This window comes from Hypanus sabinus, chromosome 10 (assembly GCF_030144855.1).
Source record: "Hypanus sabinus isolate sHypSab1 chromosome 10, sHypSab1.hap1, whole genome shotgun sequence".
Classification (NCBI taxonomy): Eukaryota; Metazoa; Chordata; class Chondrichthyes; order Myliobatiformes; family Dasyatidae; genus Hypanus; species Hypanus sabinus.
In genome coordinates, this window is record NC_082715.1 from 153,332,692 (window position 1) to 153,360,046 (window position 27,355).

Below are 27,355 nucleotides of genomic sequence, written 5' to 3' on the forward strand. Positions count from 1 at the left end.
ACTAACCTCCCATGCAGGACCTTGTCAAAGGCCTTACTGAAGTCCATGTAGACAACATCCATTGCCTTCCCTTCATCCACTTTCCTGGTAACCTCCTCGAAAAACTCTAATAGATCGGTTAATCATGACCTACCATGCACAAAGCCATGTTGACTCTCCCTAATAAGTTCTTGTCTATCCAAATACTTGTAGATCCTGTCTCTTAGTACTCCTTTCAATAATTTACCTACTACCGATGTCAAACTTACTGGCCTATAATTTCCCGGATTACTTTTAGAGCCTTTTTTTAAACAACGGAACAACATGAGCTATCCTCCAATCCTCTGGCACCTCAACTGTAGATACCGACATTTTAAATATATCTGCCAGGGCCCCTGCAGTTTCAACACTAGTCTCCTTCAAGTTCCAAGGGAATACCCTGTCAAGTCCTGGGGATTTATCTACTCTGATTAGCCTCAAGACAGCAAGCACCTCCTCCTCTTCAATCTGTATAGGTTCCATGACCTCACTGCTTGTTTGCCTTATTTCCATAGACTCCATGTCAGTTTCCTTAGTAAATACAGATGCAAAAAAACCCATTTAAGATCTCCCCCATTTCTTTTGGTGCCATACATAGCCGACCACTCTGATCTTCAAGAGGACCAATTTTATCCCTTACTATCCTTTTGCTCTTAATATACCTGTAGAAGCTCTTTGGATTATCCTTCATCCTGACTGCCAAAGCAACCTCATGTCTTCTTTTAGCCCTCCTGATTTCTTTCTTAAGTATTTTTTGCACTTTTTATACTCCTCAAACACCTTATTTGCCCCCTGTTGCCTATACATATCATACATCTCTCTCTCCTTCTTTATCGGAGTTCCAATATCCCTCAAAAACCAAGGTTCCTTATTCCTTTGCCTTTAATCCTGACAGGGACATACAAACTCTGCACTCACAAAATTTCTCCTTTGAAGGCCTCCCACTTACTAATCATATCCTTGCCAGAGAACAACCTGTCCCAATCCACGCTTTTTATGAGATCCTTTCTCATTTCTCCAGATTTGGTCTTTTTCTAGTTTAGGACTTCAACAAGAGGACCAGATCTATCTTTATCCATGATCAAGTTGAAACTAATGACGTTATGATCACTGGACCCAAAGTGTTCCCCTACACACACTTCTGTCACCTGTCCTAACTCGTTTCCTAACAGGAGATCTAATATTGCATCCTTTGTAGTCGGTACCTCTATATATTGATTTAGAAAACTTTTCTGAACACATTTTACGAACTCTAACCCGTCTAGACCTTTAACAGTATGGGAATCCCAATCAATATGTGGAAAATTAAAATCCCCTACTATCACAACTTTATGTTTCCTGCAGTTGTCTGCTATCTCTCTGCAGATTTGCTCCTCTAAATCTCGCTGACTATTGGGTGGTCAATAATACAACCTCATTAATGTGGTCATACCTTTCCTGTTTCTCAGCTCCACCCATATAGCCTCAGTAGACAAGCCCTCTAATCTGTCCTGCCTGAGCACTGTTGTAATATTTTTCCTGACTAGCAAAACCATCCCCCCCAACCCTTCATCCCTCTGCCTCTATCACGTCTGAAACATCAGAACCCTGGAAAATTAAGCTCCCAGTCCTGCCCCTCCTGTAGCCAAGTTTCACTAATGGCTACAATGTCATAATTCCACATGTCAATCCACACCCTCAGCTTGTCTGCCTTCCCCACAATACTCCTCACATTGAAATAGACACACCTCAGAAGATTATTACCACCACACACACCCCTTCTATTTTTGACTTTGCATGAAATTATAGCAACATTTATTTTCACCCCCGCTCCACTATCTACTCTGGCACTCTGGTTCCCATCTCCCTGCAAATCTAGTTTAAACCCTCCCCAATAGCACTAACAAACCTCCCTGCAAAGATATTGGCCCCCCTGTAGTTCAGGTGTAACCCATCTCTCTTGTACAGGTCCCACCTGCCCCAGAAGAGGTCCCAATGATCCTGAAATCTGAAACCCTGCCCCCTACACCAGTTCCTCAGCCACGTGTTCATCTGCCAGAGCACCCTACTCTTACCCTCACTGGCACGTGGCAAAGGCAACAATCCTGAGATTACCACCCTCGAGGTCCTGATTTTCAACTTCCTACCATGCTCTCTGTACTCACTCTTCAGGACCTCATGACTCCTTCTACCTACGTCATTGGTACCGATGTGTACCACGACATCAGGCTGATCACCCTCCCACCTCAGAATGCTGTGCACGCGATCAGAGACATTCCTGACCCTGGCACCCGGGAGGCAACAAACCCTCCGGGAGTCTCTGTCACGACCACAGAATCTCCTGTCTGTACCCCTGACTATGGAGTCCCCGATCACTACCGCTCTCCTCTTCTTCCTCCCTCCCTTCTGCACTGCAGAACCAGACTCAGTGCCAGAGATCGGGCTGCCACCGCTTGTCCCAGGTGGACAACCACCCCCCAACAGTATCCAATTCAGTATACTTGCTGTTGAGGGGAATGGCCACAGGGGAACCCTGCACTACCTGCCCTTTTCCCTTCCCTCGCCTGACGGTAACCCAATTACCTGTGCGCTGCTCCTTTGGCATAGCTACCTCCCTGTGGCTACTATCTATAAACCTCTCATTCTCCCGAATGATCCGGAGGTCATCCAGCTCCTGCTCCAGTTTCCTAATGCGGTTTGTTAGGAGCTGCAGCTGGATCCACTTCTTGCAGGTATCATTGTCAGGGACTCCGGATGTCTCCCTGACCTCCCACATCCTGCAAGAGGAGCATTCCAACATCCTGCCTGGCATTCTCTCTACTCTAAACAAACAAAACAAAACTTACCGGAACCTACCCTTGCCCCTGCCTGTTCACACCAAAGCTGCCCCGCTCCGACGATGGCTGCTGTATATGGCTGTCTTTTCTTCAAACCTTTGGTGTGCTACATCACGTGCCTGCGCAGTCTCGCCTCTTTTCCCCGATCAGTTAAAAGAAATGGCTTCTCTCCGAGATGCCTTTACTTCTTCACTCTCCACCTCTTGCTTCGAAAACATTGAAATCAAATCAGAATGGTGCAATAATAATGTTGTGATTTTAACTTTCCTGATATTGACTGGCATCTCCTTAGAGCAAGGGGTTCAGATGGGGTCGAGTTGGTTTCATATTGTCTTCTGACACAATATGTAGATAAACCTGCAAGAGGAGAGGCTGTACTTGATCTGGTATTGGGAAGTGAACCTGGTCAGGTGTCAGATCTCTCAGTGGGAGAGCATTTTGGAGATAGTGATCACAATTCTATCTCCTTTACCATAGCATTGGAGAGGGATAGGAACAGGCAAGTTAGGAAAGCATTTAATTGGAGTAAGGGAAAATATGAGGCTATCAGGCAAGAATTTGGAAGCATAAATTGGGAACGGATGTTCTCAGGGAAATATACGGTAGAATTATGGCAAACGTTCTGGGAATATTTGCATGGAGTTCTACATAGGTATGTTCCATTGAGGCAGGGAAAGGATGGTAGGGTAAAAGAACCAAGGGGTACAAAGGATGTAGAAAATCGAGTTGAGAAGAAAAGAAAAGCTTATGAAAGGATGGAGAAACTAGGTACTGTTAGAGCTCTAGAAAGTTATAAGGGTGCCAGGAAGAAGCTGAGGAAAGAAATTAGGAGAGCTAGAAGGGGCTATGAGAAGGCCTTGGCGAGCAGGATTAGGAAAATCCCAAGGCATTCTACAAGTATGTGAAGAACAAGAGGATGAGCCGTGAGCACCAATCAGGAGTGGGAGCGGAAACACGAGCAGATAGCAGAGGTAAAATGAATACTTTGCTTCAGTATTCTCCAATATGACCTTGGCAATCGTGGGGATGACTAAAAGCAGACTGAAATGCTTGAGTTTATAGACATTAAGCAAGAGGATGTGCTGGAGATTTTGAAAGGTATTAAGTTAGATAAGTCACTGGGACCAGATGAGATATACCCCAGGCTACTGTGGGAAGTGAGGGAGGAGATTGCTGAGCCTCTGGCAATGAACTTTGCATCATCGATAGGGACAGGAGAAGTACCAGAGGATTGGAAGGTTGCAAACATTGTTTGCTTGTTCAAGAAAGAGAGTAGAGACAACCCAGGAAAATACAGACTTACTTCAGAGGTGGGCAAGTTGTTGGAGAAGATCCTGAGTGACAGGATTTATGAACATTTTGGAGAGACATAATCTGATTAGAGATAGTCGGCATGGCTTTGTCAAGGGCAGGTCGTTCCTTACGAACCTGATTGAATTCTTTGAGGATGTAAAGAACACATTGATGACGATAGAGCAGTGGATGTTGTGTATATGGTTTCTAGTAAGGCATTTGATAAGTTTCCCCATGCAAGACTCACTCAGAAAGAAAGGAGGCATGGGATCCAAGGAGACCTTGCTTTGTGGATCCAGAATTGGCTTGATCACAGAAGGCAAAGGATGGCTGTAGACGGGTCATTCTGTAAGGAGGTCGGTGACCAGTGGTGGTCTGCAGGGATCTGTTCTGGGACCCCTCTTCTTTGTGATTTTTATAAATGACCTGGATGAATTGCATTGAACTGAATTGAAAAGAGAGAGACAGAGTAAGGGGGCATTGGCTCAACGGGGCTTCAGTGATAACGGGTCGAGGCAAGGTAAGTTACCTGTGAAGGATAGGAACAGGAAGTATGTCTGTGAGGCCGGTGTTCTGCACTGGGTGTCGGATGTGGGATGTCCAGGGGACTCCCACCCTCTTGGACGGCCACATCTGCGCCAGATGCATCCAGCTGCAGCTCCTTAGGGACTGCGTAATGGAACTGGAGATGCAGATCGATGATCTTCATCTGGTCAGGGAGAGTGAGGAGGTGATAGAGAGGAGCTGTAGGCAGGTAGTCACAGCAGGGCCTTGGGAGACATTTAAGTGAGCAACAGTCAGAAGAGGGAAGGGCAGGAGTCAGAGGCAAGAGAGCACCCCTGTGGCTCTCCCCCTTGACAGTAAGTATATCAGTACCTCCAGTTGAACTCTGCCTTTTGGTGTGTTTTCCCCTAGCTGTCAGTCTGTGGTTTTGTATTGCCACGTGCTCCTGTCCTCGTTCCTGCTCTACTCCGGCCCCTGTATCACTGAGTACTCCGTCTCCCACCTGTGTCTCATTGTGCTCCACCTATTATCTGCCTCTCTGTTTATTGCTCCGTGTATTTCAGTACTGTGGTTCACCTGCTTATTGCCAGATTGTGCCAGTGAATTTTCCTGAGCCTTTTTCAGCATTTGTATCTGAACTCTGTCCGTCTGAATATTGACTCTGCCTGTTTCCTGATTCTGGTGTTTGGATTTCTCTGGATGTTTTGATCTCTGCCTGAACTTTAATGCCGACTTTGTAGCCTCCTCTCCACCCCCCCCCCCCCCCCCCGTATTTGCTAGTCAGTAAATATTACAGTGCACATGTTACTTGGTCTGTGATTGGATCCCTGCTTCAGCATCCTGACAAAGTACTCCTGATTGAGTACTGTTGGGGGGGGGGTGGGGTTGTAATCAGTCTGCCTGGGGGAAGCAACAGTGGTTGTGCCTCTGGCACAGAGTCTGGCCCTGTGGCTCAGAAGGGTAGGGAAAGGAAGCGGATGGCAGCAGTGATAGGGGACTCTATAGTTAGGGGGTCAGACAGGCAATTCTGTGGATTAAAGGAAAGAAACATGGATGGTAGTTTGCCTCCCAGGTGCCAGGGTCCAGGATGTTTCTGATCGCGTCCATGATATCCTGAAGTGGGAAGAACAGCCAGAGGTCGTGGTACATACTGGTACCAACGACATGGGTAGGAAAAAGGAGGAAGTCCTGAAAACAGATTACAGGGAGTTAGGAAATTGAGAAGCAGGACCGCTAAGGTAGTAATCTCAGGATTACTGACTGTGCCATGCGACAGTGAGAATAGGAATAGATTGAGGTGGAGGATAAATGTGTGGCTGAGGGATTGGAGCAGGGGCCAGGGATTCAGATTTAGACAATAGACAATAGGTGCAGAAGTAGACCATTCGGCCCCTCGAGTCTGCACCGCCATTCTGAGATCATGGCTGATCATCTACTATCAATACCCGGTTCCTGCCTTGTCCCCATATCCCTTGATTCCCCTATCCATCAGATATCTATCTAGCTCCTTCTTGAAAGCATCCAGAGAATTGGCCTCCACCGTCTTCCGAGGCAGTGCATTTCACACCTCCACAACTCTCTGGGAGAAGAAGCTCTTCCTCAACTCTGTTTTAAATAACTGACCTCTTATTCTCAATCCATGCCCTCTGGTACTGGACTCTCCCAACATCTGGAACATATTTCCTGCCTCAATCCTATCAAATCCTTTAATTATCTTAAACGTTTCAATCAGATCCCCTCTCAATCTCCTCAATTCCAGCGTGTACAAGCCCAATCTCTCCAATCTCTCTGCGTAAGACAGCCCTGCCATCCCAGGAATCAACCTAGTGAATCTATGCTGCACTTCCTCAATTGCCAGAATGTCCTTCCTTAAACCTGGAGACCAAAACTGTACACAATATTCCAGGTGTGGTCTCACCAGGGCCCTGCACAAATGCAAAAGGACATCCTTGCTCTTGTACTCAATTCCCCTTGTAATAAAGGACAACATTCCATTTGCCCTCTTCACTGCCTGTTGCACTTGCTCATTCACCTTCATTGACTGATGAACTAGGACTCCTAGGTCTCTTTGCATTTCTCCCTTACCTAACTCTACACCGTTCAGACAATACTCTGCCCTCTTGTTCCTGCTTCCAAAGTGGATAACTTCACATTTATTCACATTGAATGACATCTGCCAAGTATCTGCCCACTCACCCAGCCTATCCAAGTCTCCCTGTATTCTCCTAATGTCTTCTTCTCATGTCACACTGCCACCCAGTTTAGTATCGTCAGCAAACTTGCTGATATAGTTTTCAATGCCCTCATCTCAATCGTTGACATAAATCGTAAAGAGCTGTGGTCCCAATACAGAGCCCTGTGGTACCCCACTGGTCACCTCCAGCCAGTCCGAGAAACACCCATTCACTGCTACCCTTTGCTTTCTATCTGCCAACCAGTTTTCTATCCATGTTGAAACCCTGCCCCCAATGCCATGAGCTCTGATTTTACTCACCAGTCTCCTATGTGGCACCTTATCGAATGCCTTCTGAAAATCTAGGTACACTACATCCACTGGCTTACCCTCGTCTAACATCCTTGTTACACCCTCAAAAAACTCCAACAGATTAGTCAAGCATGATTTGCCCTTGGTAAATCCATGCTGGCTCGGCCTAATCCTATTACTGCCATCAAGATGTGCCACTATTTCGTCCTTAATAATGGACTCAAGCATCTTCCCCACGACTGACGTTAGGCTCCGTTTTCTCCTTCCCTCCCTTCTTGAAAAGTGGGATAACATTAGCCACTCTCCAATCTTCAGGAACTGATCCTGAATCTAAGGAACATTGGAAAATGATTACCAATGCATCCGCAATTTCCTGAGCCATCTCTTTTAGAACCCTCAGATGCAGACCATCTGGACCCGGGGATTTATTAGCCTTCAGTCCTACCAGTCTACTCATCACAGTTTCTTTTCTAATGTCAATCTGTCTCAATTCCTCTGATATCCTATGACCCTGGCCCATCCATACATCTGGGAGATCGTTTGTGTCCTCCCTGGTGAAGACAGATCTAAAGTACGCATTAAATTCTGTCGCCATTTCCCTGTTTCCCATAACAATTTCTCCCAATTCATTCTTCAAGGGGCCAACATTGTTCTTAACTATCTTCTTTCTCTTCACATAGCTAAAAAAGCTTTTGCTATCCCCTTTTATATTCCTGGCTAGACTGAGCTCATACCTTTTTTTCTCTCCGTATTGCTTTTTTAGTTAAGATCTGCTGTTCCTTAAAACTTTCCCAATCATCTGTATTCCCACTCATCTTAGCCCTGTCATACTTCTTTTTCTTTAATGCTATACAATCTCTGACTTCCTTTGTCAACCACTGTGGCCCTTTCCCCCTCTTTGAATCCTTCCTTCTCATTGGAATGAACTGCATTTGCATCTTTTGTATTATCCCCAAGAATATCTGCCACTGCTGATCCACTGTCTTTCCTGCCAGGGCATCCGCCCATTTAACTTTGGCCAGCTCTTCCCTCATGGCTCCGTAGTCTCCTTTATTTAATTGCAACACTGACACCTCTGATCTGCCCCTATCCCTCTCAAATTGTAGATAAAAACTTATCATGTTATGATCACTACTTCCTAATGGCTCCTTTACTTCAAGATCACTTATCAATTCCTCTTCATTACACATCACCAAGTCCAAAATAGCCTCGTTCCTGGTTGGCTCAAGCACAAGCTGTTCCAAAAATACATCCCTTAGACACTCCACAAACTCTCTATCCTGGGGTCCAGCACCTACCTGATTCTCCCAGTTCACCTGCATGTTGAAATCTCCCATAACGACTGCATTACCTTTAGCACATGCCAATGTTAACTCCCTAATCAACTTGTACCCAATATCCACTGGATATTGGGATTTCTGGATCATTGGGACCTCTTTTGGACCAGGAGTGACCTGTACAAAAAAGATGAGTTGTACTTAAACCCCAGGGGGACCAATATCCTGGCAGGGAGGTTTGCTAGGGCTATTGGGGAAGATTTAAACTAGAATCACTGTGGGGGTGGGAACTGAACTGGAGAGATGGAGGAAGGGGCTGTTGGCTCACAAATTGAGAAAGCTTGTAGACAGTGCGAGAGGGAGGATAGGCAGGTGATAGAGAAGGGATGCGCTCAGACTGATGGTTTGAGATGTGTCCAATTTAATGCAGGGAGTATCATGAACAAAGCGGATGAGCTTAGAACATGGATCAGTACTTGGAGCTATGATATTGTGGCCATTACAGAGACTTGGATGGCTCAGGGGCAGGAATGGTTACAGAGTGCTGTAGCGGTGTGCTACACGCAGCGCTAAAATAACGACATGGAGTCGGTAAACTGCAGTTAAAGAAGATTTTATTCGAACTTCACAGCCTTGCTTTAAAGCCTCCCTGATCCCGCCCTCCCCGGGCGCGGATGCTGTAGGGGTACGTACTCACAATCCCACGCAGGCTTTTCCCTTTGTTGGTGAAGCAGACCTGGCGCCCTTTTGGGACTGGCCTTTATGCCGGCATGCTGGCTATTTGTGAGCCGGTTCGAGTGCGCTAGGAAGTGGGTCACCACATAACTCCCCCCGCCCCAGAACCGGCGATACACCCCCCAATGTCCACAGTCTGGGCCGGAACCTGTTTGGGAGGTCGGCCTCTGCGCCACGGTGCTGGGAACTCGACCAGTTGCGCCAAGTCCACATGGGCCGGTTTGAGTCGGTCCACCGTGAAAACTTCCTCTCTCCCCCAATGTCCAGAACGTACGTGGACCCGTTGTTCCTGAGCACCGTAAACGGCCCCTCGTAGGGCCGTTGCAGCGGTGGCCGATGCCCGCTCCTTCGTACAAACACAAACTTACAGTTCTGCAGGTCTTTGGGTACGGGTTCTGCCCATGCTGTGAAGTGGGTATGGGGGCCAGGTCACCAAGCTTCTCGCATAGTCTGCCCAGGACTGCTGCAGGTTCTTCCTCTTGCCCCCGTGGGGCTGGTAGGAACTCCCCGGGGACGACCAGGGGTGCACCGTACACCAACTCGGCCGACGAAGCGTGCAGGTCGTCCTTGGGCGCCGTGCGGATGCCAAGTAGGACCCAGGGAAGCTCGTCCACCCAGTTAGCTCCCCTCAGGCGGGCCACAAGAGCCGACTTTAGGTGATGGTGGAAACGCTCCACTAGTCCGTTCGACTGTGGGTGGTAGGGAATGGTGTGGTGCAGCTGTGTCCCCAGAAGGCTGGCCATAGCTGACCACAGGCTGGAGGTGAACTGGGCGCCTCTGTCGGAGGTAATGTGGGCTGGTACATCAAAGCGGGATATCCAGGTGGCGATCAGTGCCCGGGTGCAAGATTCGGAGGTGGTGTCGGTGAGCAGGATCGCCTCTGGCCATCTTGTGAACTGGTCCACGATAGTCAGGAGGAGCCGTGCTCCGCACGACACTGGCAGGGGGCCCACGATATCCACATGAATGTGGTCGAAACGCCGGTGGGTGGGGTGGAACTGCTGCGGCAGAGCTTTGGTGTGCCATTGCACCTTGGCCGTCTGCCAGTGCATGCACGTTCTGGCCCATTCACTGACCTGCTTGCGGATTCCATGCCAAACGAACCTGTTGGAGACCATCCGGACGGTTGTCCGGATGGAGGGGTGCGCTAAGTTATGAATGGAGTCGAAAAAGCGTCGCCGCCAGGCTGTCGGGACGACGGGACGGGGCTGGCCGGTGGCGACGTCACAGAGTAGGGTCCTCTCACCTGGGCCTACGGGGAGGTCCTGGACCTGGAAACCGGAGACAGCGGTCCTGTAACTCGGGATCTCCTCGTCTGTCTGCTGCGCCTCTGCCAGTGCCTCAATGTCTACCCCTTGGGAAAAGGCATGAATGTTCAGGCGAGAGAGCGTGTCCACCACGACATTGCCCTTACCCGAGACGTGCCGGACATCCGTCGTGTATTCAGAGATGTAGGACAGGTGGCGTTGCTGGCGGGACGACCAGGGGTCGGACACCTTCGGGAACGCAAAAGTAAGCAGTTTGTGGTCCGTGAACGCGGTGAAGGGCCGACCTTCTAGGAAGTACCTGAAATGCCGGATTGCCAGGTAGAGCGCCAACAGTTCCCGGTCAAAAGCACTGTACTTGAGCTCGGGTGGCCGCAGGTGTTTGCTGAGAAACGCCAGGGGTTGCCAGCGACCTGCGATGAGCTGCTCCAGCACCCCACCGACTGCCGTGTTGGATGCATCCACTGTGAGGGCGGTAGGGACGTCCATTCTGGGGTGCACTAGCATCGCGGCATTCGCCAAAGCTTCTTTCGTTTGAATGAAAGCGGCGGCAGACTCCTCGTCCCAGGTAATGTCCTTGCTCGGACCCGACATCAGGGCGAACAGGGGGCGCATGATTCGGGCAGCTGAAGGGAGGAAGCGGTGGTAGAAATTGACCATACCTACGAATTCCTGAAGGCCTTTGATCGTGGTGGGCCGGGGGAAATAGCGGACCGCGTCTACCTTAGCGGGCAGAGGGGATGCCCCGTCTTTAGTAATCCTGTGGCCCAGGAAGTCAATGGTGTCGAGCCCAAACTGGCATTTGGCCGGGTTGATCGTTAGACCGTAGTCACTCAGTCGGGCGCAGAGTTGACGAAGGTGGGACAGATGCTCCTGACGATGCTGGCTATGAGGATGTTGTCCAAATAGATGAATGCGAAGTCCAGGTTGCGTCCCACTGCGTCCATTAACCGCTGGAACGTCTGTGCGGCATTCTTCAGGCCGAACGGCATGCGGAGGAACTCGAAAAGGCCAAACGGGGTGATGAGAGCCGTTTTGGGGACGTCGTCAGGATGCATCGGGATTTGATGGTACCCTCGGACGAGGTCTACCTTGGAGAAGATCCGTGTGCCGTGCAGGTTTGCTGCAAAGTCCTGAATGTGCGGCACAGGGTAGTGGTCCGGTGTGGTAGCCTCGTTCAGCCTGCGGTATTCGCCGCACGGTCTCCAGCCCCCCGTCGCTTTGGGCACCATGTGCAGGGGGGAGGCCCATGGGCTGTCGGACCGCCGGATGATCCCCAATTCCTCCATCCTCATGAACTCCTCCTTCACCAGTCGGAGCTTGTCCGGGGGAAGCCGCCCAGCGCGGGCGTGGAGGGGTGGTCCCTGGGTCGGGATGTGGTGCTGTACGCCGTGTCGGGGCATGGCTGCCGTGAACTGCGGTGCCAGAACCGATGGGAATTCCGCCAGGACCCTGGTGAAGTCGCTGTCGGACAGCGTGATGGAGCCGAGGTGAGGGGCTGGCAACTGGGCTGCACCCAGGGAGACCGTCTGAAAGGTCTCGGTGTGTACCAGTCTCTTCCTGGGCAGGTCGACCAGTAGGCTGTGAGCCCACAAAAAATCCGCACCCAGAAGCGGTTGGGCTATGGTGGCCAGTGTGAAGTCCCATGTGAACTGGCTGGAGCTGAACTGTAGCTGCACCTGACGGGTGCCATAGTTCCTTACTGTGCTGCCGTTCACAGCCCTCAGGGGGGGACCCGGTGCCCTGTTGCAGGTGTCGTAACTCGTTGGAGGTAAGACGCTGATCTCGGCACCAGTGTCGACCAAAAAACGGCGTCCCGACCTCTTGTCCCACACATACTGGAGGCTATCCCGATGGCCAGCCGCCATAGCCATCAGCGGCGGCTGGCCCTGGCGTTTCCCGGGAACTTGCAGGGCGGGCTAGTGGTGGGCTTCTGCGCCCCACCGCTGGTGATAGAAGCACCAGTGTTCGTTGGGCCCCCCACTCCTGCCTCTGGGGTTAGCGGGCTCTGCGGCCGGGCCTGGTCTGGTTTGCTGCTGGGATCGTGGCCTGGTGATCTGTGCGATGGACGCCCCACTCACCTTCTTGGCGTTCCACAGCAAGTCCGCCCGGGCTGCCACCTCCGGGTGTCGCTGAAATCCGCGTCGGACAGCAGCAGGCGTATGTCCTCGGGCAGCTGCTCCAGGAATGCCTGCTCAAACATGAGGCAGGGTTTGTGTCCGCTGGCCAGAGACAACATCTCATTCATTAAAGCGGATGGGGGTCTGTCTCCCAAGCCATCCAGGTGCAGTAAACGGGCAGCCCGCTCGCGCTGTGAGAGTCCGAAAGTCCTTATGAGCAGGGCTTTGAATTCTGTGTACTTGCCATCCGCTGGGGGAGACTGTACGAACTCCGCGACCTGGGCCGCTGTGTCCTGGTCGAGGGAGCTCACCACGTAGTAGTAGCGGGTGTCTTCTGAGGGGATCTGGCGAACGTGGAATTGGGCTTCGGCTTGCTGGAACCATAGGTGAGGTCGCAGCGTCCAGAAGCTTGGCAGTTTTAACGAAACTGCATGAACTGATGCGGCGTCGGTCATCTCCGGTCCAAAAATCGTTTGGGCCGTCAGGGTCACCAATTGTAGTGGTGTGCTACACGCAGCGCTAAAATAACGACACGGAGTCGGTAAACTGCAGTTAAAGAAGATCTTATTCGAACTTCACAGCCTTGCTTTAAAGCCTCCCTGATCCCGCCCTCCCCGGGCAATACCATAGCATTGGAGAAGGATAGGAACAGACAATTAGGAAAGTGTTCAATTGGAGTAAGGGGAAATATGAAGCTGTCAGGCAGGACTTAGAAGCATAAATTGGGAACAGATGTTCTCAGGGAAATGTACGATAGAAATGTGGCAAATATTTGTGTGGAGTTCTGTATATGTCTGTTCCAATGAGACAGGGAAAGGATGGTAGAGTACAGGAACCATGGTGTACAAAGGCAGTTGAATATCTAGTTGAGAAGAAAAGAAAAGTTTACGAAAGGTTCAAAAAACTAGGAAATGTTAGAGATCTAGAAGATTATCGGGCTAGGAGGAAGGAGCTTAAGAATGAAATAAGGAGAGTCAGAAGGGGCCATGAGAAGGCCTTGGCGGACATGACTAAGGAAAATCCCAAGGCATTCTACAAGTATGTGAAGAGCAAGAGGATAAGACGTGAGAGAATAGGACCGATCAAATGTGACAGTGGAAAAGTCTGTATGGAACCAGAGGAGATAGCAGAGGTACTTAATGAATACTTGGCTTCAGTATTCACTACAGAAAAGGACCTTGGTGATTGTAGGGATGACTTACAGCAGACTGAAAAGCTTGAGCATTAAGAAAGAGGATGTGCTGGAGCTTTTGGAAAGCATCAAAGTGGGTAAGTCCCGGGACCAAACGAGATAAATCCTAAGCTCTTGTGGGAGGCAAGGAAGGAGATTTCTGAGCCTCTGATGATGATCTTTGCATCACCAATGGGGACGGGAGACATGCTGGAGGATTAGAGGGTTGCGGATGTTGTTCACTTATTCAAAAAAGGGAGTAGAGATAGCCCAGGAGATTGTAAACCAGTGAGTCTTAATTCAGCGGTTGTTAAGTTGATGGAGAAGATCTTGAAAGGCAGGATTTATGAACGTTTGGCAAGGCATAATATGATGAGGAATAGTCTAATTGAATTTTTTGAGGATATGACTAAACATGAAGGTAGAGCAGTAGATGTAGTGTCTATGGATTTCAGCAAGGCATTTGACAAGGTGCTCCATGCAAGGCTTATTGACAAAGTAAGGAGGCAGGGGATCCAAAGGGGACATTGCTCCGGGCATCCATATCTGGCTTGCCCGCTGTGGTAAACCATGTATACCTGTCTGGACACATCCCTCTGCTGACTGCTCCTGTGGCTCCTCCCACAGACCCCTGTATAAAGGCGATTGGAGACACTGCTCCTCCCTCAGTTTCCAACATGCCGTGCTCCCTTTTTCTGCTAATAAAAGCCTATCGTTCACCTCCCGTCTCCGAGAGTTATTGATGGTGCAGCAATTGTAAAACATGGAGAGCATTTTACGACCAGACAGATTGGATCTCGACCCACAATCCCAGGAAGCTAGCGACGCTTTCGAACTCTGGCTAGCATGCTTCGAATCGTACCTGGAGGAGATTCATGTGACCAACCCTGCCACGATGCACAGGGTTCTCCTCTCCAGAGTCAGTGCAACGGTCTACTCCATGATCAGAGACCAAACGGACTACCAGGGTGTAATGGATGCCTTCAAAAGAGAATACTGGCGGCCGGTGAACACCGCCTACACAAGACATCGCTTAGTGGCAGTGGGCCGGAGAGTCGAGAGCTGAGTTTGTCCGGGCCCTACAGACACTCATGTGGGCCTGCGACTGCAGGGGACTGACGGCGGAACAGCATGTGGAGCTGCTCGTAAGAGACGCCTTTGTTACGGGGATCAGGTCAGTGTACGTGCACCTCTCCACCCTCAAGATCCCTCCCCCACCGCTGTTCACCAACCTGACCCCCGATCGTAAAAATGTGGCAACTAAAAGCAGGAGGTACAGCGCGGGGGACAGGGCCTTCATTCAGTCAGAGGTGCAGCGGCTGCTCAGGGAGGGGATCATTGAGCCAAGCACAAGTCCTTGGAGGGCCCACGTGGTCGTTGTTCGGACCAGGCAGAAAAATAGGATGGTCGTGGACTATAGCCAGACCATCAATAGGTTCACGCAGCTTGACGCGTACCCCCTACCCCACATCGCGGATATGGTCAATCAGATTGCTCAGTACAAGGTGTACTTGACCATAGACCTGAAATCTGCTTACCATCAGCTCCCCATCCGCCCGGAGGACCGCCCGTACACCGCCTTCGAGGCGGGCAGCAGGCTCTATCACTTCCTGCACGTCCCCTTCGGTGTCACGAGTGGTGTCTCTGTCTTCCAGAGGGAAATGGACCAGATGGTGAACCAGTGCCAACTGAAGGCCACGTTCCCATATCTGGATAACATCACCATCTGTGGTCACGACTGGCTGGATCACAACGCCAACCTCCAATGATTTTTCCGAGCGGCCAAAGCTCTTAACCTCACCTATAACAGGGACAAGTGTGTGTTCGGAACCGCCCGACTCGCTATCCTAGGTTATGTCGTGGAGAAATGGGGTCATTGGCCCTGACCCCGACCGTATGCACCCCCTGTTGGAACTCCCTCTTCCCACCACCGTCAAAGCCCTCAAACGGTGCCTGGGCTTCTTTTCCTATTACGCCCAATGGGTCCCCCATTGCGCAGACAAGGCCCGCCCCCTGGTCAAGTCTACCACATTTCCCCTCTCTGCTGAGGCCCGCGCAACCTTCAGCCGCATTAAAGGGGACATTGCCAAAGCAACGATGCATGCGGTGGACGAGACCATTCCCTTCCAAGTAGAGAGTGACGCCTCCGACTTCGCGCTGGCTGCTACCCTCAATCAGACAAGCAGGCCAGTAGCATTCTTCTCTCGTACCCTTCAGGGCCCTGAAATTCGGCACTCCGCAGTGGAGAAAGAAGCCCAGGCCATAGTGGAAGCTATGAGGCACTGGAGGCACTATCTCACCAGCAAAAGGTTCACCTTGCTGACCGACCAGCGCTCAGTTGCGTTCACGTTTAACAACCAACAGCGGGGCAAAATCAAAAATGATAAAATTTTGCGGTGGAGAATCGAACTCTCCACCTACAACTATGACATCCTTTACCGGCCTGGAAGGCTCAATGAGCCCCTTGATGCCCTATCACAGGGAGTGTGTGCCAGCGCGCAGCTGGACCAGCTATACGCCCTCCATGCAAATCTTTGCCACCCAGGAGTCACCCAACTTTACCATTTCGTGAAAGCCCGGAACCTGCCTTACTCCCTTGAGGAAATCAGGACGATGACCAAGGACCGTCAAGTCTGCGCTGAGTGCAAACCGCACTTCTACCGTCCTGAAAAGATGCAAATTATCAAGGCCACCCGCCCCTTTGAGCGACTGAGTGTCGACTTTAAGGGCCCCCTTCCCTCCACTGACCACAATGTCTACTTTCTCAACATAATTGACGAGTACTCGCGGTTCCCCTTTGCCATCCCCTGCCCTGATACCACTGCCATGTCCGTCATAAAAGCCCTGCGCCAGCTCTTCACTCTGTTTGGATATCCCTGCTATATCCACAGTGATAGAGGGTCCTCGTTTATGAGTGACGAGCTGCGCCAGTACCTGCTGGCTAGGGCAATGCTACCAGTAGGACCACGAGCTATAATCCCCGGGGAAATGGACAGGTGGAGGGAGAATGCCACAGTGTGGAAGGCCACACTCCTAGCCCTTAGGTCAAAGGGATTGCCGGTCTCTCGCTGGCAGGAGGTCCTCCCCGAGGCATTCCACTCCATCCGCTCCCTGTTATGCACGTCCACCAATGCCACCCCTCATGAGCGACTCTTCTTTCCCCAGGAAGTCTGTCACTGGGACCACCCTAACAGCTTGGCTGATGTCCCCAGGGCCAGTGCTGCTTCGAAAACATGCGAGGAGCAATAAATACTCCCTGATGGTCGAGAGGGTTCGCCTACTTCATGTGAACCCCCAGTATACCTACGTGGTCTTACCTGATGGGTGGGAGAACATGATCTCCGTCCGCGACCTGGCGCCCGCAGGAGCACCAGACCCCTATCCTGAACACTCCACGGTGACTATGAACCCCGTACCCACCGATGTATATACCCACGAGACACCGCGCACACCAAGCCCTACACAGACTCCTCACGACACTCCCATACCGGGTGCCACGCACACCCATGAGGGATTACTGACACCTAACGGGCTGGCACCTCCAGTCAGGCCAGAGCCAGCACAACCACCATCTCTGGTGCAATCACCACCGGCACCTGTGCAATCAGAGCCGGTGCTACGTAGATCGCAGCGACAGACTCGACCGCCTGATAGACTTAACCTGTAAATATACTTGTAAGAAACTTCGCTCCATGGGGACTCTCTTTTAAAACAAAGGGGGGGTGAACAGGTGAACGTGGTGAACTACATATATCTGTCTGGACATGCCCCCCCCCCGCTGACTGCTCCTGTGGCTCCTCCCACTGACCCCTGTCTAAAGGCGATTGGAGGCACTGCTCCTCCCTCAGTCTCCAAAATGTCGTGGTCCCTTTTGTTGCTAATAAAAGCCTATCGTTCACCTCCCATCTCTGAGAGTTATTGATGGTGCATCACCCACAGAAGGGTCATATTCTGCATGGAGGTCGGAGACCAGTGCTGTGTATCAGGGATCTGTTCTGGCACCCCTACTCTTGTGATTTTTATGTGACCTAAATGAGGAAGTCGAGGGATAGGTTAGTAAATTTGCTGATGACACAAAGGTTGGGAGGTTGTGGATAGTATGGAGGGCTGTCAGAGGTTACACTGGGACATTGATAGGATGTGAAAGTGGGCAGAGAAGTGGCAGATGGAGTTCAACCCAGGTAAGTGTGAAGTGGTTCATTTTGGTAGGTCAAATATGATGGCAGAATAATGGTAAGACTCTTGGCAGTGTGGAGGATCAGAGGGATCTTGGGGTCCATATTCTCAAAGCTGCTGTGCACATTGACTGTCTGGTTAAGAAGACATACAGTGCATTGGCCTTCATTAACCATGGGATTGAGTTTGGGAGCCGAAAGGTAACGTTGCAGCTATATAGGACCCTGGTCAGACCCCACTTGGAGTACTGTGCTCAGTTCTGGTCACCTCACTGCAGGAAGGATGTGGAAACCATAGAAAGGGTGCAGAGGAGGTTTACAAGGATGTTGCCTGGATTGGGGAGCATGCCTAATGAGAATAGGTTGAGTGAACTTGGCCTTTTCTCCTTGGAGTGATGAATGATGAGAGGTGACCTGATAGAGGTGTATATGATGATGAGAAGCATTGATCGTGTGGATAGTCAGAGGCTTTTTCCCAGGACTGAAATATCTAACATGAGAGGGAACAGTTTTAAGGTGCTGGGGAATAGGTACAGAGGAGATGTCAGGGGTAAGTTTTTTTTATGCAGAGAGTGGTGAGTGTGTGGAATGGGCTGCCATTTAAGAGACTCCTGGATAGGTACATGGAGCTTTAAAAATAGAGGGCTCTTGGTCACCCTGGGTAATTTCTAAGGTAAGTGCATGTTCAGCCCAGCATTGTGGGCCGAAGGGCCTGTGTTGTGCTGCGGGTTTTCCATGTTTCTATGTTTATTGAACTGTCTGAGGTGAAAGAGAGGCTGCTGTGCTTTTTTCACCTCACAGCCATTACGTACAGACCACGTGAGATCCTCGGTGATGAGTATGTCGAGGAGTTTAAAGCTTTTCACCCTCTCAACTCCAGATCCATTGATGTCAATGGGGTGAGCCTGTCTCCATTCTTCCTGTATCCACAACCATCTTCTTTGTATTTGCAACATTGAGGGAGAGATAGTTTCTTGACATCACTGTGTCAGGGTGATGACGTCTCTGTAGGCTGAGTAAGTAGATGGATGGGTTAGTAAGTTTGCTGATGATACAAGAAGTTGGGGCTGTTGTGGATAGTCTGGGGGGTTGTCAGAGGTTACAGTGGGATCTGGAACTGGGCTGAGAAGTGAGAAAGTGGAGGAGGTATTTGGGAAATAATAATCTCACCGGGGCTCCAGAGAGTAAATTGTTAGAGCTGACAGGTCCTGATGGACTTCATTCCCAGCTCTTTAGAAGAGCTAATGAGGCAGTGAATTTTAATTTTCCAAGTTTTCCTAGATTTGTGGAAGCTTTCAGGAGAGTGGAAAATGATAAATGTGAGCCCCTTATTCATAAAGGGTGATAAGAGGCAGGAATACACAGACCATTGTTACTGGGAAATAGTAGAAGGTTATTAATTGCTTTATGACAGGGCACTTGGAGAAAATTAGAATAATCAAATTGACTCAACATTTCTGACCAAAAGGGAAATCTCGTTTGGCTGATTTATTGGAGTTCTTTGAAGATGTAACAGGGCTGTGGATCAAGGGGAACTGTGGATGCACTGTGCTTCGATTTCCAGAAGCCATTTGCTAACGTGGCACATCAAAGGATATTGTTCGAGGTAACATCTTGGTGTGGAGGGAAGTTCATCTGGCTGACAAGAAGCACAGAGACTGGCCATTTTCCGGCTGTCAAACTGTCATGTGTGGTGTGCCAGGAGCCACAGCTTTACACAATTGCTATCAATAACTTGGGTAAAGGCTCTCTGGGAAAGTACATGGGGAGAGTACAAAGTGATTGAGAAAGGTTAACTAGATTGAGCAAAGATGTTGCAACTGGAGTTACAAGGTGGGGGGAATATGAAGCATATTATTAGTGATGCATTGTGGTAAACATTTTTGTAAAGGTTTACTTAGCCAGCAAGGTGGTGGAGAAGCCAACAGACACTTATCATTCAATGGGAGGAGAATCAAGGAGTTGTGCTTCACTGACAGATCTAGACTACGTGCCGTTGTCTCTCACTGCTGCACCTGCACAAATTATCTCCTCACATCACTCCCGACTAAATTCCTGCTACCTATCTGCCCCACTGGCCAGACCATTCATCTACCCAGTGGCCTGCCAAAATGTCGACTCTTTGTTTCTCTGTACAGATGCTGCCTGACTGACCTGCTGAATCCTTCTAGCAATCTGTGTCTGTTCACCACAAGGGTAATCTTTCGTACCGTTGTTGTTTTTGTATGTATTCACTGAGAACTTCTGAAACATGATAAGGTGGCGGTGAGGCAGCTCGGTGTGCACGTCTATGATGGATTCTCACAAGTTGTTGCTGCTGCTTATCAGTGCAGCCATTACTCTGCTTTGGTCAGGCTGTACTTGGAGTTCTGCACTGCTTATTTGAGAAAGAAGCGCCAGCATTGAAGAGGAGTTTCGAAGAATGTGGGGAGATTTCATTGAAACCTATTGAATATCGGATAGGTAAAGTGAACGTGGAGAGGACGTTTCTAATCATTCAAAGTCCAGTACCAGAGGCACTGTCTTCAAGGATGTCTCTTTACAAAAGAGATGTGAAGCGGTTTCTTCAGACAAGGTGTGGTGAATCTGTAGAATTCATTGCCGCAGGCCGCTGAGGAGCCCAAGTCATTGGGTATATTGAAAGCAGAGGCTGAAAGGTTCTTGATTAGAGAGTGTGTCAAGGGTTTTGGGGAGAAGGCAGAAGAATAGGGTTGAGAGGGATATTAAATCAGTCTGAGCAGAACTGATGAGCTGAATAGCCTAATCCTGCTCCGTCCGGTGGGTGTCTTGTGTCACCTGTGTATGTGCATCCCAGGATCGGACCTGCAGTTCCAGCAGTCACCACCTGGTGCCACTGCTGAGCTCCCCTCTCACTGTGCCACCTACTGGCGGGCCCTGGGAGAGCAGGCGGGAGAATTCACTCACTGACCTGCAAAGCTTTGGATGTAGAATGTAACCGGAACACGCATAGAGCATAGAAACAGGCCCTTCAGCCCGCAACATTGTGCTGAGCCAACTAAATTAGTACTCTAATGGCTGGCTAAACGAATCCCTTCTACCTATACAATGTCCTTCCATTTTCCCCACATTCATACAGCTGTCTAAATGTCTCTTGAAGTCTCTAATGCCTCCACAATCACTCCAGACCCACCACACTGTGGTTAAAAAAATTGCCACTCACATCTCATTTGAACTTACCCTCTCTCTCATGGCCTCTAGTGTTAGACAATTTCAATCCTGGGGAAAAGGTACTGTCTGTCTGCACTATCTATGCTGCTTATAATCTTATAAACTTCTATTAGATCTCCCCTCAGCTTTTGCTGCTCCAGAGCAAACAGCCCAAGTTTGTCCAACCTCTCATTACAGTTTTTCATACAGCTGCACAACACATTCAAGATTAAGACAAACTTAAAGTAAATTTATATTCAAATTACATACATGTCTCCATGTGCAATCCTGAAATTACTTTTCGTGTGGACATACTCAATAAATCCATAATAGAATAATAGCCATAATAAAGTCAATGAAAGACTGCACCAACTGGGTGTTATCCCTTATGCAAACAACAACAAGCTATGCAAATACAAAATTAATAATAATAATAATAAAAAATTAGTAACAAATATCAAGAACATCAAATGAAGAGTCTTTGAAAGACTTTGAAGGTTGTACAAACCTTTCAGAGATGGAGCAAGTGAGGATATTCCCTTTGGTTCGAGATATTGATGGTTGAGCGGTAGTAATTGTTTCTGAACCTGGTGGTGAGAGACCTGAAGCTCTTGTACATTCTTCCTGACAGCAGCAGTGAAAAGAGAGCAGAAAAGGACCTGGACCCACTGCAATTTGGCAATTGGGACTGTGTTTGTTGGACTGTTGGATGGTGACTATGTTTATTGGATCAGTAGGATTGAAACTGTGTTTATTAGATGGGAATAGGAATGATGTTTATTGGACAGTAGGATTGGGAATGTATTTACTGAATGGGAATAGGAACTGTGTTTATTGGACAGAAGGAATTGGGCTGTGTTTATAGTACAGTAGGATTGGGACTGTATTTATTGGACAATAGGATTGAGACTGTGTTTATCAAGTGGGATTAGGAACTATGTTTATTGGACAGTAGGATTTGAACTGTGTTTATCAGACAGGTATAGGAACAGTTTATTTGATGGGGAGAGGAACTGTGTTTATTGGAAAGTAGGATTGGGACTGTGTTTATTTGACAGTAAGAATGGGACTGTGTTTATTGGACATAAGGATAGGGACTGTGTTTATTCGACAGTAGGTTTGGGAATGTGTTTATGGAACAATAGGATTGGGACTGCGTTTATTGAACTCTGAGAGTGAGACTGTGTTTATTGGACAATAAGATTGTGACTGTATTTATTGTACCATAGGATTGGGAGTTTGCTTATTGGATGATGGGAGTGGAACAGTGGTTATTGGATGGGAATAGGAACTGAGCTTATTGGGCAATGGTATTGGTACTGAACTTATTGTACAGAGATATGAATGATTTATTAGACAGTAGGACTGGTATTGTATTGATTGGACAATGGGATTTTGACACTGTTTATTGGACAATAGGAATGGGACTGCGTTTATTGTATGGGAATAGAAACTGTGTTTATTGGACAATAGGAATGTGACTGTGGCTATTGGACAATAGGAATGGGAGTATGTCTATTGAGCAATAGGATTGGGACTGTGTTTATTGGACAGTAAGGTTGGACTGTGTTTATTGGATGGCAATAGGAACTGTGTTTAGTGGACAGTAGGACTTGGACTGTGTTTATTGGACAGATGGATTGGGACTGTTTATTGGACAGAAGGATTGGGACTGTGTTTATTGGATAGTTGGATTGGGACTGTATTTATTGGACAGTACGATTGTGACTGTGTTTATTGGATAGGAGTAGGAACTGTGTTCACTGGACAGTAGGATTGCAACCCTGTTTATTGCATAGTAAGATTGGGACAGTGTGTATTGGACAGGGATAGGAATTGTGTTTTCCATGGACAATAGGATTGGGACTGTGTTTATTGAATGAGAATAGGAACTATGCTTATTGGACAGAAGGATTGGGAATGTGCTTATGGGATAGGGATGGGAACTGTGTTTATGTGACAATAGGAATGGGACTCAGATAATTGAACTCTAGGAGTGGGACTGTGTTTATTATACCATGAGATTGGGACTTTGTTTATTGGATGATGGGATTGGAACAGTGTTTATTGGACAGGAATTAAGAAAAGAAATTATAGGACAATGGTATTGTGTTTATTAGAGTGTAGGATAGGGACTGTGTTTATTTGACAAAAAGGATTGGAAATGCGTTTATTGTTTGGAGATATGAACTGATTTATTAGACAGTAGGACTGGGACAGCTTTTACTCAACAGTAGGATTTTGACAGTGTTTATTGGATGGGAATAGGAACTGTGTTTATTGGACAATAAGATTGGGAATGTGTTTATTGGTCTGTAGAATTAGGACTGTATTTATTGTACAATAGAACAGGAACTTTGTTTATTGGACAATAGGATTGAACTGTGTTTATTGGACATGAATAGGAACTGCGTTTATTTGAGAATAGGAATGGGACTGTGGTTATTGAACAATAGCATTGGTAATGTTTTTATTGGACAGTAGGATTGGGACTGTTTATTGAACTCTAGGACTGGGACTGTGTTTATTGGACAATATGATTGTGACTGTGTTTATTGGACAATATGATTGTGACTGCGTTTATTGTACCATAGAATTGGGACTTTGTTTATTGGATGATGGGATTGTTACAGTGTTTACTGGACGGGAATAGGAACTGTGTTCAAATGACAGTAGGAATGGCACTTTGGTTATTGGTCAATAGGATTGATAGTGTGTTTATTGGGCAACAGGATTGGGACTGTTTATTGGACAATAGAATTTGGAATGTGCTTATTTGACAATAGGATTTGGACTATGTTTATTGTATAGTAGGATTTGGACTATGTTTATTGGACGGCATTAGGAACTGTTTTTATTGGACAATAGGATTGGACTGTGTTAATTGGATGAGAATAGGAACGATGTTTATTGGACAAGAGGATTGAAACTGATTTATTGGATAGTGATAAGAACTGTGTTTATTGTGCAGTACGATGGTGTTTATCAGACTGGTGATTGGAACTGTGTTTGTTTGACAATAGGAATAGGACTGTTTTTTTAGGACAGTAGGATTGAGAAAAAAATGAGTTTTTTTTGGACAGGAGGATTGGGTCTGTGGTTACAGGAAATAGGATTGGTACTGTGTTTATTGGACTATTGGATTGGAACTGTGTTCATTGGACGGGAATAGCATCTGTGTTTACAGGCCAATATAATTTGGGCGGTGTTTATAGGACAGGGATTGGACCTGTGTTTATTGGAGAATATGAGTATGACTGTGTTTATTTCATGGGAATAGAAATGGTGTTTATTTGACAATAGGATTGGGACTGTGTTTGTTGGACGTGGACAGGAACTATGTTTATTGGACAATAGGATTGGGACTCTGTTGTACAGTAAGATTGGGACTGTGTTTATTTGATGGGGATAAGAACTGTGTTTATTGGACAATAGGATTGGGGGGTGTTTACTGGATGGGTGTGAGAACTGTGTTTATTGGACAGAAGGATTGGGACCAGATGAGTCTTACCTCAGTGGTTGGTAAGTTGATGGAGAGGATCCTGAGAGGCAGGATTTATGAATATTTGGAGAGTTACAATATGATTAGGAATAGTCAACCTGGCTTTGTCAAAGGCAAGCCGTGCCTTATGAGCCTGACTGAATTTTTTCAGGATGTGACTAAACACATTGATGAAGGAAGAGCAGTAGATGTAGTGTATATGGATTTCAGCAAGGCATTTGATAAGGTACCCCATGAAAGGCTTATTGAGAAAGTAAGGAGGCCTGGGATCCAAGGGGACGTTGCTTTGTGGATCCAGAACTGGTTTGCCCACAGAAGGCAAAGAGTGGTTGTAGACGGGTCATATTCTGCATGGAGGCCGGTGACCAGTGGAGTGCCTCGGGGATCTGTTCTGGAACTCTTCTTTTCGTGATTTTTGTAAATGACCTGGATGAGGAAGTGGAGGGATGGGTTAGTAAATTTGCTATGACACAAAGGTTGGGGGTGTTGCGGATAGTGTGAAGGGCTGTCAGAGGTTACAGTGGGACATTGATAGGATGCAAAACTGTGCTGAGAAGTGGCAGGTGGAGTTTAACCGAGATAAGTGTGAAGTGGTTCATTTTGGTAGATCAGATATGATGGCAGAATATAGTATTAATGGTAAGACTCTTGGCAGTGTGGAGGATCAGAGGGATCTTGGGGTCTGAGTCCATAGGACACTCAAAGCTGCTATGCAGTTTGACTCTGTGCTTAAGAATGCATATGGTGCATTGGCCTTCATCAGTAGTGTGATTAAGTTTAAGAGCCGAGAGGTAATGTTACAGCTTTATAGAACCCTGGTCAGACCCCACTTGGAGTACTGTGCTCAGTTCTGGTTGCCTCACTATAGGAAGGATGTGGAAACTATAGAAAGGGTGCAGAGGAGATTTACAAGGATGTTGCCTGGATTGGGGAGCATGCTTTATGAGAATAGGTTGAGTGAACTCGGCCTTTTCTCCTTGGAGTAGCGGAGAGGTGACTTGATAGAAATGTGTAAGTTGATAAGAGGCATTGATTGTGTGGATAGTCAGAGGCTTTTTCCTAGGGTGGAAATGGCTGACACAAGAGAGCACAGTTTTAAGGTGCTTGCAAGTGGGTGCAGAGGAGATGTCAGGGATAAGTTTTTTATGAAGAGAATGGTGAGTGTGTGGAATGGCCTCCAGTGACGGCGGTGGAGGCGGAAACGATAGGGCCTTTTAAGAGACTCCTGGATGGATGCATAGAGCTTAGAAAAATGAGAGCTTTGGGTAGGACATGTTCGACACAGCTTTGTGGGCTGAAGGGCCGGTATAGGTTTTCTAAGTTTCTACTGTGTTAATTGGACAGTAGGATTGGGCCTGTTTATTGGATGGGAATTAGAACTGTGTTCATTGGCCTGTAGGATTTAAACTCTGTTTATTGGACTCTGTGATTGGGACTATGTTTATTGGATGGTAGGATTAGCACTGTGTTTATTGGACAATAGAATTGGGACTGTGTTTATCAGATGGAAATAAGAACTGTGTTCATTGGACAATAGGAGTGGGATTGTGTTTATTGGTCAACAGGATTGTGACTGCATTTATTGGACTGTAGGAGTGGGACTGTGTTTATTGGACAACAGGATTGTGATTATTGGACAATAGGATTGGGACTGTATTTACTGGATGGTGAGAGGAACTGTGCCTGTTGGACAATAGGATTCAGACTGTCATTATTGGACAGTAGTCTTGGGACTGTAGTTATTGGACAATAGGACCGGGACCCTGTTTATTGCACAGGGGGATGGGGACTATGTGTATATAGATTGGAAAAGGAACTGTGTTTACTGGACAATAGGATTGGGACTGTGTTTATTGGATGGGAATGGGAACTATGTTTATTTCTTTATGGGACTGTCGTTATTGGACAATAGGATTGGTATTGAACAGATTGAGAACGGGCGGTCATTTCTTCAGCAGTTTGAACAGGGCACGACTGCGTAAGCGCGTGAAGGTCGGCCTCTGAGATCAGCGGGTGAGTTTAAAAAGTATACAGATCAACGGGCGATGAAGTAGAGGGAGTCAGAGTAGGAAGGCTTCGGTGAGCAGACGCTGAGGCCGAGCTTGCTCCAGTGAGGTAAGGCCAGGTAAGCTCCTTTAATAACTCTAATCAGCTTAGGAGTAGGTAATGGAGGCAGCAGTTAGGGCAGTCCAATGCTCTGTTTGCAGTATGTGGGAAGTCAGAGTGAACACAGCTGTCCCTGAAGACGACACCTGTAAAAGGTGCATCCAGCTGCAGCTCCTGACAAACCATGTAGGGAACTGGAGCTGGAGTTGCATGAACTTCGGACCAAACGGGAGGCAGAAATAAACTGGAGCTGGAGTTGCATGAACTTCGGACCAAACGGGAGGCAGAAATAAACAGGAGTTACAGGGAGATAGTCACCCTAAGAGTCAGGAGACAGGTAGCTGGGTGACTGTCAGGAGAGGGGAGGGAATTAGACAGAATGAGCAGAGCACCCCTGTAGCTGTTCCCATCAATAATAAGTATACCGTTTTGGATACTGTTGGTGGGGACGACCTACCAGGGACAAGTTGCAGTGGTTGCGTCTCTGGCATCGAGACTGGACCCTCAGCTCAGGAGGGAAGGAGGGAAAAGAGGAGAGTTGTAGTGATAAGGGATTCGATAGTTAGGGGGACAGGTAGGAGGTTCTGTGGAAGAGATCGAGAATCCCGAATGGTCTGTTGCCTCCCTGGTGCCAGGGTCCGCGATATCTCGGATCGAGTTCTCAGTATTCTCAAGAGGGAGGGTGAGCAGCCGGATGTCGTGGTTCATGTAGGGACCAAT